We start from the raw sequence: 15,183 nt of genomic DNA, 5'->3' as shown, positions 1-15,183 counted from the left end.
ATAAGGTGTTCGGTGTCTTCGCATGTATTGTGAGTGGTTTCCTCTGTTCTCTTTCCTTCCTATGTTCGCTTTGGTTCTATCTGTAAAGGTTTGTTGTCTCTGGACAACATAGGTGTGTTTCGGTTCTCCGTAGGTGTGTTGAATCTTCGCTTCTTCTTGGTTCGGGTTCTGTCACTGATCTCCATTACTGACTCCGAATGTCCAAGTGGGCTTCCCACGTCTCTTCTAGCAAGGGTAAGGTTCGTCAATGATCACTCTAGTGCCTTTCTCTTTGGTTGATCCCTTCTCGGAATCCTTCCTATGAACCTCTTCTTGTTCCTTGTTGACTCATCTGTTGACTGTTGTTGCAGAGTGGTTTCCTCTATCTATGTTGGTTATGCGAGAATGGGAGTGTCTAAAGAATCTATGAGATTTAGTAAAACATTTTTATCTTACGGGGTGATCCCTACCGGGTCCACCTATAATAAAGCAGTGTATAGAAGTTGTATATAATTTAAGATTAAATAGACCTTCAAATAAGTGATCCTACTCTAAGAGCACAACCAAACAAGGAACACGAAGTAGAGCGTAGATCACCCATTCAAAGTCTATAAAATCTCAATTATATAAAACCTTGGGAGTATACACTCCACAATTATAGACCTACCAGTAAGGGTCCTTTAATTTTCACATAAGTTATTTATAGAGCCTAAAATACTCCTATAGTATTTTAATTGTATGTTTGATTCTGTAGTTTCTTAGTATATGAACTTGGTATGTTTTCCGACTTTTTGTTATCTTATAGTAACTAAAATACTCCTATAGTATTTTAACTTTGTGTTTTGTTCTAGAGACCTTTTGTATATAGAGTTAGGTAACTTTAAGCCTACTGCAACACCACATCACTCCCAAACACATATTGGCCGTATCTCAAATAAATATAGTTGATCGGGCTATACTTATCCCATATATGATTGCATAACTGTCCAGGTTTGACCGTAGTGTTCAACATTTAAATACCTATGTTCTTGTTCTTCTTGTGATACTTATTCTAGTATGTATATATACATGTATGCATACTTATATAAGATTACTTATATTTTAAAAGTATAACTCTTGTTCAGAGTGTTTTAATCCCATTGTATTTATAGTTTGTATATATTTTATGGGTTGATATACTCAGTTCACTATAAACGATGCTCTGATACCAATCTGTCACACCTCCAAACTGAGATGGCAGAAACATCCAAGGGCGGAGGACCTCATGTAAGTATCACAACAATTGTAGAATAGTAAAACAAGCAACAACATCCATTGCATTAATAGTATAGTGTTTACATTGTATTTGAATCACATATGATTGACATCAAAAGTAAGTAGCAAAATAAAGACTTAAAGCTATTATGCTACGTATTCTAGAATCCCTAAGCGCACCTGTCTATTAGTTTCCTGAGAATACAAGTGATTTTGAAAGTGTATGAACATTTAAGTTAGTGAGTTCATAAGTATTTTGTTTTAGAATATATGTTCTTTGTTCTTTGAAAACCTTAGTATGTGCCTTGAAAACCTTAGGTTGTTCTTTGAAAACCTTAGTTTGTTCTTTGAAAACCTTAGTTTGATCCTCAAGAAAATCCAATATTTTTTTATGTAATAAAATGTAAGAAAATGTGACCCATAATAGTTCCTTCTACATTTACCTAGTGTATACAAGTTATATACACTATAGATCGAAAGGATAATCGATTGCGTGGTTCTGCCCTAAGCCCACAACCAAAAAAGGAATAGGAAATGAGGCGGAAGCCTCACATTCCACTATTTTTCGGATCTACATTGTATAAATCCCTGGTGTATGCACTAGATAATTATAGAATTAACAGTGTTGGTCCTTTTGAGTGATATCTTCATTATACTTTAAGAATTAATGTAGTACCGTTGTATTTATATGCAATCTTTTGTATTTGTATGCACCTAGTGAATCGTTCTTTCCAAAGTATGTTTTGTACTAGAAAATAGTGTATTGTTCTTGTATATGTATATGTATGTTCCTTTTTCTCTTGTATATGTAAATTTATGTTCCTTTTTCTTGTATATGTATCAACCTGACCTATACCTGATTCCTCCTATGATTTATTAGTGTATACGAGTTATACATATAACCAAGATCAAATAGATAGTAAACTGTGTGTATCTACTCTAAGCCCATAACCAAAAAATGAACATGAAATAAAGCGAAAGGCACACATTCTACTGTCTATCGGCTCCTATTTATATATAACCCTAATGAATAAGCTAACAAATCATAGAATTAGCATTATAGATCCCTTCTCAAATGTGTGTTCATGTACTAGTGTAGTAGTGTAGTGTAGTGCCCTGGTGTTTATGAAAACTCTTGAAATTATGAAATCTCATAATCTAGACGTCAAAATGTTGGTACAACATTTGTCACCCGTGGACCTGTCAGTCCCACTGTAGCTAACAACGAGGTTTGGGATTGTCAGTCCCATATAGATCTATACACAAATTCATGTTCCCCCTCCAAGAGACTCTGGTTATAAATGATCGTACCCCAATGGGCACAACTCTTTATTAACTAGACACGTAGAGAATACTAATGTTCTTTTGTACTTGAAATTGTATATGTTATCTTGTACTAGTAGTGCACAATAATTATAGTTAAATAATCATTTTAGTATGATAAACCTGACTTAGTAAAATAGTATTAGTGTTCCCTAAACTATACCTATTATAGTTTACTTATATGTTCTAAATGTAATGTAGAATCTTAGTAATTAAACACTTTGTATAACATAATGAGTAACTTGAGGATAAATACCTTTTGCTTGACATGTTACAAAAGGGTTTAAAACTTTATTTAAATACATTTCATCTCCAATATATATATATATATATATATATATATATATATATATATATATATTGGACAAGTGATTCCAACCCTAGTCCACAACCAGAGAAGGAACATGAGGTAACGTGGGCACATTAGTCCTAAACATGTTGGATCTTAATTATATATATATATATATATATATATATATATATATATATATATATATATATATATATATATATATAACATGCATATCTGGGAAAAATATATGTATGAAACAATTTAAGTAGTTTGAACTATTCTTTTATAAATAGTTTACAACACTTGAAAGAGCTTGACATGTTTTTAAACTATTTGAAATCATTTGAGTTATAACACAAGATTTCCTTGTGTTTTTAATTGTATTCCCCACTAATACATTGAAAACATTAAAAACATCAGGGTATGAACTCACCTCGAGCGAGTGATTCGATTGAAGAATGAAGTAAAGGTGTTACTTCCAGGAGTGGAGTTTCATAGAACAAACGAGTCCTAACTAGCATATTATCACACATATATGTATACAGTTAGTGCATTTAACATCTAAGGTCTAAAGGAAACAACCTATGAAGTAGGCAACACTTACGGAGAAGTGTTAGAATCGAAATTGGAAGGTTGAAGAGGTGTTCATGGCCACCATGAAGTGTTCACGGCCGTGAAGGCTTCACGACCCTTGAAGATTTGAAGGGTTTTTAGCTGGCACTATTGTGTGTTCTTGGTGTAATGCTAAGGATGAAGGGTTCATGGACAGCAGGAGGGTTCGTGGCCCAAGAACACATTTAAGATCTTGATGAAAGGTGATGAATCAATGATTGTTTGAAGACCCTAAGTTGTATTCTAAGGAGATACAAAGGAGATGGGTGTTTTAAGAGTGAAAATAGGTGTTTTTGGGTATGATACTAGAGAGAGAATGGGAGGATTGCGGCCAAGAGATGAAGAAGTGAAGAGAAAATGAAGTAAACTTATATATATAGGGTGGGTTCACGGCTAAGGAAGGGTTCACGGCTGTGAACCTGGTTTGCGGCCGTGAACCTCACTTGATGAGGTTTAAGGCCCAAATGCAGTACTCCGAACTCGTTTCCTTAGTTGTTCACTTCTTAACACACAACCCTGACATATACTAGGCTTAGAAACCTATAATTTTGACCTTCGATTTGATGTGTTTGACTTTAAAAGATAGAAATTTCGGGTTTTGACAAATAGTAATAAAGAAAAAGGAGTTTCCGATCCATTAGGGTTTAAGAACCCATTTACGGCCCATTAGGCCCATGATAATAAAGTGAGTTATTGTAGGCCTAACATGGCCCAAATGTAATTATTCAAAGAATGTGGGTCCAATTAGAGCCCAAATGGGGTTCCTTGGCCCAAAATAGTCAAATGAAAAGTTTAATGGCCCCTTAGGCCCAATAAAAGGATTTCTGGCCCATCCTAAGTTTGAACCAGGACATTAGGGTTTCAAACCCACAATTTAGTATATGAGATGTATTAAATTAGGTTTTGGACTTCACTCAGAAGTTTTGATTCAAATGGACGTTTTTGATTAAGTATAGGACATGATATCCACTTAGATTACAAGTTACATTGGAGTTGGTTACATGCATGCAAAATTTCCTAGCCAAAAATTACTAGTTGTGACACTTAGAGTTCTTAATCTTTTTTTGTTATATATATATATATATATATATATATATATATATATATATATATATATATATATATAAACAAATTTGTTTATTGAAAAAACACCACTTCATTTTGTTAATTTTTAATATTTACACTTATTTTTTATCATAAAAACAAAAGAAATATATCAATATTCATATTTTTTGGTACACTTGAAATAGATATTCATATCGATGTAAACAGATTCACACTGGGAACGGATTCACACTGGAAATTAGATTCACGCTATAAAATGTGATATGCATATAATTTTGTTTTTGGGATTCACAATATAAATCAAACTTACTATTTGAACATTTATTATCATTCACAAATTAATTTAGTGAAATTTATATGTGAATCGAAGTATATTTCATTATAATTTTATAATATTTTAACGTTTTAATTACTCGCAAGTTGGCTTTGTAAAATTCACAAGTGAATTTATTCACCGTAAATGCTAAAAACAAGATTATATGCAGATCAGATTCATAGTATGAATCTGTTCATAGTTTGAGTCCAATTCACAACGTGATTAGATTTAGAGTGTGAATATGTTCACAGTTTCGATTTTTTTTTTACAATCATAAGAATGTCTATTTAAAAAGTACCAAATTTATGAATTTTGATCTATTTGTTTTATTTTTTCGATAAAAATAAGATTAAATATTATTAAAAAAATAACTAACAAAATGACATGGGCTTTTTGAAAAAAAAAATTATTTTTTTGTATATCAATATGGATGTCTATAAAAAAAAGAGAAAAAATTATGAACTTTGATATATTTGATTTTTTTTCGATAAAAGATTTGTCATAAAAAAAACATAAAAAAATGAGTTCTTTGTTACGATGTGGTGCATATTCGTCCAACCTTTTTAATTTGCATACCTTTTTTTGGGCCCTTGGTCAATTTCTTTTGGGAGCCAAGATTGGTTCATTGGTTTTATGGTTTTTTTGTTGAACTTTTGCCCATCTATAATGAAAATAAAGTTTATAAAATCTATGGAATAAAGATTTAATTAGACTTAAGGGAGTAAAATGAGGTATTTACAATGAGAAGGAATTAGAAGAAAGGGGTATATTATGCATAAGGGAATTAAAATGAGGGATCATAATGCTATCTTTGGATTTCATCAATCTCACAAGAATCTCGTGCATAGTATGCACGTCGAGGTTTACCCCAAAAATTCACGTGAGATGTAGGATACGGTCGATTCGCGTCGAAAGGTAGATGATATTTGCCACAAAATAACCACATCTTCGTTTATATAGACGCATATACATTAGGGTTTCAAAGGATGCTCCGCATAGAGAGAAACCAAACGGAGAGAAAGAAAGTGAGACTTTGAGTACGTACAAATATTGTTTCTCTGATGAGTTTCTCATGGTGGTTTGAGGAGTTTCTAGATGCTACGACGAAGAGGATTTTGTTGCATTAATGGAGTAGTGATAAATCATGAGAGTTCGAGAGAGAAAAGAGTACGTGGAATGGAAGAGAGTAATAGATCTGAGCATGACGGGATCTGTCAAACGGAAGAGAGTCATAAATCATTAGAGGAAAGCAATGTTGTCACGTGCTTGATCAAAAAAAAAAAAATCCGTTACTACAAAATTGGGCATTACCGACAGAATTTTCGCGACGGAAAAAATTCCGTCGGAAAAGCAACAGAATACTAACAGATTTCCGATGGACGAATAATTAGGATAATAGTATTGCGACGGTTTACCGACGGAAAACAACAAATTCGTAATTCGTTTGCTATTTCGTTGGTCAAATAAACACCTTTTATTATTATTTATAAATTTATTAATTGTCGGGCATTTTGGTAAATCTACAAATAGAAGGTTGTTTAAGCGGGTTGTATATCGGCTTAACCTAAGCTAGTTCAAAGCAGGGATTCCCTTCACGACGACCCCACATCACCACCATCATTTAAGAACGACATAACCCTAGCCCTCGTCGCCGGAGGTTGCGTTTCACCTTCGCGGGAACCAAGAACCCTGACGTCGTTGCTCACTGACGTCCATTGCACCTTCAATACTCTGCCATCAATCGACTAAGTGATTGCCTCATGTCCGCCTCCTACTCGACGTTCTGTTGCACCAAAGCCACTGTCTGCCGCCAGCGATTGCTTCCGTTTCACCGTCATTTACCTCCGACAACAGTCAATCTTACCGACATTCATTAATTACAGGTTTGTTACATTACCTGAATATTTAGGTCATGTTTACTATAGTTAGTAACTGTATGAGCTGCTCTAGATCTTCAACTAAAGTATAATTATTGGTAATTCCTTATGAAAAGTAGAAAGATTTTGTTATCAAATTGAGCATATAGTCCACATCGAATTTGAATTAGGGGATGTGGTTTGACTTCAGAACTCAAAGATTATTTATGAATCTAGTTCTGCGCATACCTTCTGAGCATATCAAATTTGAACTTAAAAACGTGGTTTCTTGATAAAATTTGACCTGGCGTAAGACAGTTTAAACATTCTAGGACTAATGTCATCAAGAACGATGGGGAAAAGACTCCGTCATGGAACTGTCGGTGGTAAAAAAACATAAGCATTTATTAGGTGCATATTTGGATGAACTACATTAACCTTTACTTGGGAATAACGATGACAACAAGCCTATAACCAGTTAAAGGTGCTTTCATGATTTCAACTTCCCAATTTCCTTTTCATCACAATATATAGACTATGATATTATCATGGATATCTAATCTTTGTGTTTTAGGTACAAAAGTATGAAGATGTTTTGTATGATAAAAAAAGAAAAGAAAACCTCCACTGGGCATTTCTATTCTCTAATATAGTTTCAGAATGGGCATAATGGTTAGGTATGACTTGTTACTTAAAGAATCCCTCTTGGTTTATTTTTTTGTAATGTTAAGTTTTAATTGATGAGAAAATTCCATTTTGTTTCTTGTCGAAAGAGTTCTACTTGGATCCGGATCATTCATTGCACAGATTTGACTTTGTCTTCAACATATGGAAGTGGACCAACAAAGAAGTTTCTTCCACCGTTAGTTACTCCATTACAGGTATGAACTTTGACCTATGATAAAATAGATAATTATAAATATAAAATATATTAGAATACTCAAATTACCACTTATCGATGCTTGCTTTACTATCCATAGGTTGTTTAACGATAATCCTCATAATAATTAGCAATTTAGCATTCTCATCAATCTCTCAATGCTACTGTAATACAACAAATTATGTACACGTCCTATATCTTAGCCAACTTTAATCCATGTTTTCCTCTTCAATTGTTTCTAGTTTCATGTTATGCTTCTTATATGCTTCACACTTTGTTGCAGGTTAGCTATTGGTTCATCTTTGTTTAAGCAGTGGATAAAGAACATTCAAAGTGAAAAAAGACTCCTTGTGGATGGATTTTTGTGTGCCAACCGTCAATTTCTGGTCAAGTCAAAGTCAAATAAAGTCAACAAGTCAAACCGGTCAACTCAACTAACCCTTGTATATTAGGGTTTACTCCATTGGTACTAATGAACAACTACCTATCTCAATATAAAGTATCACGTAGATGTTCCATACGTTCAGGAAATCTAAACCCTAATCGGGGAAAAGCAATGTATGACTCGATAAAACGTAACTACACACCTTTGAGGGGAGTAAAACATCTCATAACAAGTCATAACGGGACTTACAAACCTTGCATTGCGAAACTAAACACCGAAGAAGGTCACAAACGAAGTCTCTCTCACTCTATCAAATCTCTCCCAAATCTCTCTCAAAATCTTTTTCAACTTTTTATAATCATTCGGGCCATCCCGACCCTTAACTTGGTTAAAAATCACTTGAAACGGGAATTTTATTTGAAAAACAGCCTTATAGAACCGAAACCTGCATAAAGGACCGAAGCTGCTTTAAGAACCGAAACTAGCCTTAAGAACTGAACCTACCCTTGATGAACCGAACCCTAAGCAACCGAGCCTTATAAGACCGAAACTCTAGGAACCAAAGCTATGTAGAACTGAAGCCAGGTAGAACCGAACCTGCTTCTTGGAACCGAACTACTACGGGACCGAACATCATAGGACTGAGCCTACCTTCGGTTCGGGTGCCACTCTCGGTTCGGTTGCTGCCTTCGCTTTCGTTTCCTTTCCCCCATCAGCTTCTCCTTCAGTTCTCAATCTAGAGGATCGAGACCTCCCTTTCAATTCTAACCCTCATGGACCGAACCTTCGGTCCTGATCAGGGAATTTTCGCATCCTTTACTAGTTTTCGATCCCGACTCCATTTTAAGCTCGTTTTTCATGATTTTAACGTGGGATTTTCACCCAAAATCATATTTTAATATTTTTAACCATCTAGAATCATTATTGACCCATATCTTGGTGATTTCTATGATCAATATCTTTACAACTAAGTTAGACAAGATTCAAGTACAAAAGGTGCTCCTTGACTTTTGCTTAAAGTTATGACACCTTTAGCTTACTATTCATGCTTTATATCACTATTTCCCCATCAGCACTCTCTTATTCATTGTACTTTCATACTTCCGCAACAAGTTTCCCTTACTTACACACACAAAGGATCATTATCCTCATATCCTTTAGATCTCACCAAATCCCACCAAAAGTAAAATCACTCTCTCTCTTTCTCTCTCTTTCTCTCTCTCTCTCTCTCTCTCTCTCTCTTATTTCTCCCAAGAACTCGAGACTTCCAAGGGCTGATCCCGAGCTTTCCATTCACTCTTAGTAAGTATCTTCATCCTACACTTGATTATCTTACATTCTTCCACTCAAATCATAGATTCCTTACACAAATATCGTCATATTTGTTCCTAGATCTTCAAATCTCCAAGCTTCTCCCAAGTGTTCTTGACTTGGAAACCCCCTTTCCTCATCATCCTTCTATTGAAATCAGTCAAGGTGAGTTCATACCCCTATATTTTCATGTTTTCTTCAAGTTTTAGGGGGGTGGGGGGGGATATAAGTTAAAACATCTTAATATAACTTAAACTCATTCATAAGCTTTTCACAAAAAAGTATAGTTCCATTCACAGACTGTTTTGAACATATTAAACTTTTTAGTTTTCAAAACTGTTTTTTATGCAAATAGTTATACCTTTAAAATGACTACTTCCACATCTCCATATATGATTTTTCTACAATTTATGCCTAAAATTTCATAAACCCTTTCGGACCAGTCTGTGAATATGGACATTTTCACACAAGTTAGAGGTTACTAAAAATCATAATAAAAATTATGAACAAACTAGACACATTTTCCAAACTCTCAGAATTTACGGATTCTGATTTCAACCAAAAATGATTTTTCTATAATTGTTCCAAGAACAGGAACAGAAAAGTTAAAATTAACAAAACTGTTAATAATTGCATTTACACATTGTAGCTTGCTAAGTAGGGTGTGTATTAGTATATATAAATACATGTTTATATTACATGTCTTTTACCTTCGTATACCGGTTTATATCATATACAAAAAGGATTTCTATCATTACAAAATGTTTTTAATAAGCTATAATAGGTATAGTTTATGTTCTATTTACACAACAAACACATTACGGAATGTTTTATTTCCACATAAAAAGGTTTTACACTTACACACTACACATAAGCTCGTTATTTTAAGTTGTGAGACATTCTTCATCGTACTCCTAGAGTACGGGTTATAATTCGTGATAGTTACAACCAGAATCTCCTGGAGGAGAACGTGATAGTTATGTATAGATCTATATTGAGATTAACACCCCACACAGGAGCTGCATGCAACAGCTAGGCCTGCAGGTCTGAGGTGACAAATGTCATACCTTTCCGATGCTTGAAAAACGTCGCAGTAGGTGCAGTTCGTCATAGTATGGTTATAGAGACTCACATAGGTTGTTAACTAATCATAAAGTTTACGGGGATTTTGTAAATCACAAAGGGTTTTATGTCGATTTACAGCCACTTTTATAACGATAAGTATGGATATTACTCGTACACTTTCGGTCTTGGAATTTGAGACCACATATCATTTTTATAAGGAAAATACTGGATTTTTCTTGGCAACACACAATTCATTACAAAGAACGGTTTTCAAAATCTTCATATAAAAGCTTATGAACTCACCACCTTAATTGTTGACACTTTTTGAAACTACATGTATTCTCAGGAAACAGTGAAATGGGAAATCAACAGCTTTTAAGGATGGGACGCTAATATGTTGTAATCAATTATTGAAACATGTAACACTTTGAAACTATGTAACCTTTTTCAGATTATATTTATGATTGGTTTTATATACTATGCTCACTTATATACTCATTGCCATGATACTACAAATGAAGTCCGCCACCCCCCTGACCTTTCCGCTATCCTTGGTTTGGGGGTGTGACATTTTGTTTCTAAAACAACTCCTTATTAAGGTATTATCTTCAAGCTTCTTGTTCATCAATAATAAGTACCTTATCACTCAATCTCTTTTAACAATTTGATACTATACTTTTGATATAGGGGTTGACACGTTTGGCAATCGACTTGGCTTTCTCGAGTTTAATGCAAATGTAATTGAAAAGGAAACAGGACAAAAGGTATGGTATATTTATCAAAGTGGGTGGTGTCAATTATGAAATTGACCATCTTTTTAAACTTTTGAACAATTATTTTACAATGGGTAAAAAAAAAGTAATTGAACAATTATATATTCCAATTTATTGACATTGTAGGAATGCAATAATTCAGATGTTGTCCACGATGACTTTTGTAACACTCGTGTTTCTAGCCTAGGAATTTATATTGAGTTGATAGTCTAGGTTAACCTTTGTAACTCATTTTGAAGAAATGAAAAGGAATTATGTGAATTATGTGTTTTATGCTTAATTATTAGGGCTTAATTAATTAAGAATAAAAATAAGCATCAAAATTAAAGTATTAGATAAGCCTGATATCTTTACACAACGTTGTAGTGGTCGAAACAAGGATTTCAGGGATATAAAGAATGCCGAAATCCGAGTTATAACGAAGAAGTTATGACCTGGCGATGTTTCGCGACAAAACCGACACGGTACTGAATATCGTAAAAAGTGAGTTTTTGATAAACTACTTTTTAGCCTTAGTAATCTAAACGAAAGTCGTAGTATTTGTTAAACTAAGAAGTTCGATAAAAAGAACGCCCAAATCTGATTTCGTACGAGGAAGTTATGATTTTTCGAAGTTTCAGCTTAGTAGTAGATAGCTAAAAAACTCGAATTTTAGATCGAGCGATTTTTAGCCGACACAACCTAAACGAGAATCGAAGGTCTCGTCATTAGGAGCACAACGGTAAAAAGTCTGATGAAAACGGACGTCAGATGATGAAGTAATGAATTTTTAACGGATTTCCTATCCCGGTCTATTAAAAATAATAATATTAAATTTAAAGTCAAAATTACCCAACGAAGTCTAAACGGAAGTTGTAGAACGTAACGTTAGCTACGCGTTCATATAAAGAACATCAAAAACGGAGTTCGTATGCGAAAGTTATGGATTTTAGAAGTTTTGGCGCGAAAATCGAGAAAATTCGCATAGTCACGAGTTGCCACGTCACCCTCGCTGAAAAACTGCCACGTGTCCTGCGGAGTGTCACAACTGTAAATTTTGAGCCATGTAATCTATGCATTCAAGTACATGTGAATCAAAAACTTCAATCAAATACAAGATACGAGTACTATAAGTAGTCATCAAACGATTGGAGACCCTAGAAGTTCTTGTTAAGTCCAATTAGGACTAGGACTTCCTTATTGGATCCAAATGGACCAATAAACTTCCAATTGGACTATCATGGGTTTAGGACCCTAATTGGGCTCTAATTGGACTCACATTTGTTTATTTCAATATTTTGGGCTAGGTAGAACCTAGAATAAAATAAATCACAAGTTTGATCCATAATTTAATCTAACCTAGCTTAATAAAGCATAAAAATTACAATTTTATTTTATAAGGCCAATAAATACCCTAAACTACCCCTAATGTTGGGCTTAGGGGCAAAAGCCCAAAATTTTCCTCTTTCCCTTCATATTCTCGGCCCAAGGCCCAAATCCAAGGGAAGTTGACCTTGGGTTGCCACCTCATCTTTACATGTTGGACTTCCATGCATATAACTCATGTTTCCAAGCAAACATCATATCAAAGATCACTTCTTTTCTTTCTTCCCTTCTTGTTTCGGCCGAGGATAACCAACACACACACACATCTCACAAATTCTCTCAAAAATTCTCTCAAGAAACTCTCTCCTTCCTCTCCAAAAATCTCGAAATTTAGGGACTTTCCAAGAGGATTTTGCAAGTAAATCATCATCTAAGGTAAGATTATGCATAGATCTATGGTTTAAATTCTTTTGTTATCAAAATCCTTTCCTAATCTATGCAAAAATCGTGATCTTGCACCCTAGAACCATCTCAAAACTCGAGATCTTCATCAAAGGGAGCCAAGGCCAAAAACACTTCATTTTTCCTTCCATTTTCCTTGCAAAAACCGAACCAACACCCCAAGGTGAGCTTCATACCCCCTATTTTCTGTTTTCACTTGTTTTTGGGGGGAGAATACAAGTCATAAGTGTAGATCTATATGTGTTTGTATGCTTTGTATGATTTCCATGCTTATATGTATGCTTTTATGTGTTTTTATGTTGGATCTAGCCTCAAAACTCATCAAAACCGAGATATAACTTGTGCTACATGATTTTAACTTCAAATATAGTTCTAAATACAAAGTGCTTCAAGAAAAATGGCTAAGTAGTTTAGTAATAATTTCTTTGGGTTAAAAACACAAATTTTGGGCCTAAAATGTGAAAAATGCAAAAATAAGGGCCCAAATCGTCATTTCACAGATTCTGATGGATGAAGTGTGCCAAAACAGTTTTCATAAGTAAATTTCTGGAAATATACTCATTTAGGGGACTAAAATCATAAATTTTAAGCTTAATGGGCTAAAAATGTAATTTTCGGCCCAATAAGGCCCATTATGCGAATTTTTCTGTTTTGGAGGGCCAAAACTGTAACTTTCTGTGAAACAGTGGACTATAAGTGTTCAAACTCCTTTTCAAAGGTTAAAAATGCTTTTTAAATTTAAAAAGGACCAAAGTTGCAAAAATTTTCCAAATTGGGCCAAAATTGTAAAAGTTGCGAAAAGAAGGGGTTAAAACCGTGAAAACTGCAAATTTCAAGGACTTAAACTGTTTTTATGAAAAATATGTTGAAAAATATTAATTTCAATAATTTTTGGTGTTAAAATGTCAAGAAAAATAGTTTAAGGACTAAACGGGGAAGTATTTAATATAAAGGGTTGAAAATGTAAATTTTACAAATGATGAGGGGCTGAAAACAGGAATATTTCAAGGCTAGTTCAACATACACAATTTGATCAAATAACAATACTGCGACTATCAACGAAATACAATACATTACAATACCAAAAGTCGTTGTTAAACGAATTGGCTCGGTCTCGAGCCAATAGAAATCTACAACTACTAACACTACGACACTATAATTCATACAAGTAACGTTTGGTTATACATACACATGCGAGTGTGCACAGACGTCTATGCACCATCTTTGGGCCCCACAAGTGTAAAATCTTGTTCGTTGAGCCTAGCTAGCCCAATGACCTGATCTTAAGGCCCGAAGACATTTTTTTACGGAGTGTTGGGTTTTACCGATCCGACACAACGTAAATGGACTTTCAATGGCTTGTTTACCACCGGTCCCCAAGGGTCCTTTGGTCTTGCTAGTAAGGTCTACATTTTATGCGAGGCGGGTCTGGGACCCCTCGTACATTTTATCCCCAACCGGCTAATGGAGTTACCGGGGTCTTCGTGACCTCTTTCTCTTCGGATGTGGGACTACACCTAGTCAGGGCGATTGGATAACGCGATTAGTACTGACGACGCCTTCGGAGTCGTTAGTATAACTTTAAACTGGGCGTTTGTGTAACGCGGGTTTTTAGTAAATAATCCTGCTCGAGAACCTTCCAACGTCGCCCGGGACTGACACTATACGCTATGCAATGGTTTCAATGTAACATCATGTAATTCAAGGAACTAGGAGAACATCGGGTTTTCCTAGGGTTTTCAACACATACAAATTTAAAAGGCATACAACTTCAATGAACATTTTTTTTTTAGTATAGAAACAAACAAAGCATACCTATGGATCTTCACAAACCTTTTTAAAAGCTTTTCTTTTCAGAAAATATCGGATTTTCTGGTGGTTTTTCAAACAATACAAACATTCGATTTTAAACACTACTTATGAACTCACCAACATTTCATATGTTGACGTTTTTCAAAATACTTGTATTCTCAGGGAACCAGTGAATCAAAGGAAATCACATTCAGTGACGGTTGCAGTTTATTTATGTACGAATCAAACAATTTAACTTTTGGGAATGTAATGTTTAAACAATGTTTGACATGTAAACACTACTGGTTGTACTATGTTGATGAATGGTAACGAATGTTGTTATGTTTCATATATATTCAATGTTATGGTATACAATTGAGTCACGGAAAGCCCCCGGACGTTTCCGCCGTCTGGTTCGGGGGTGTGACAGGTTGGTATCAGAGCTTTGTTTATAGTGAACTAGCATGTCGAGCCATACATTGATATGCAACTATAAACCAAAAAGAGGGACTAA

At 34.6% G+C, this 15,183-nt stretch overlaps 1 long non-coding RNA gene across 2 annotated transcripts; it reads left to right on the top strand.

Moving 5' to 3' along the window:
• Positions 1–6,416: 6,416 nt before the first annotated feature.
• Positions 6,417–8,297, top strand: LOC145012700 (uncharacterized). Of its 2 annotated transcripts, none has more exons than XR_013664637.1 (5): positions 6,417–6,724; positions 7,016–7,181; positions 7,281–7,374; positions 7,471–7,578; positions 7,861–8,297. It is a non-coding gene; the product is annotated as an uncharacterized LOC145012700 (long non-coding RNA). The 2 variants fall into 2 exon arrangements; XR_013664636.1 differs by having other exon boundaries at positions 7,272–7,374.
• The last annotated feature ends 6,886 nt before the right edge of the window (positions 8,298–15,183 follow it).

The sequence above is a fragment of the Lactuca saligna genome, chromosome 8 (genome assembly GCF_052625555.1).
Source record: "Lactuca saligna cultivar CGN05327 chromosome 8, ASM5262555v1, whole genome shotgun sequence".
Taxonomy (NCBI): domain Eukaryota; kingdom Viridiplantae; phylum Streptophyta; class Magnoliopsida; order Asterales; family Asteraceae; genus Lactuca; species Lactuca saligna.
Note: the sequence above shows the minus strand (reverse complement) of the source record. Positions and strands in the feature narration are given on the sequence as shown.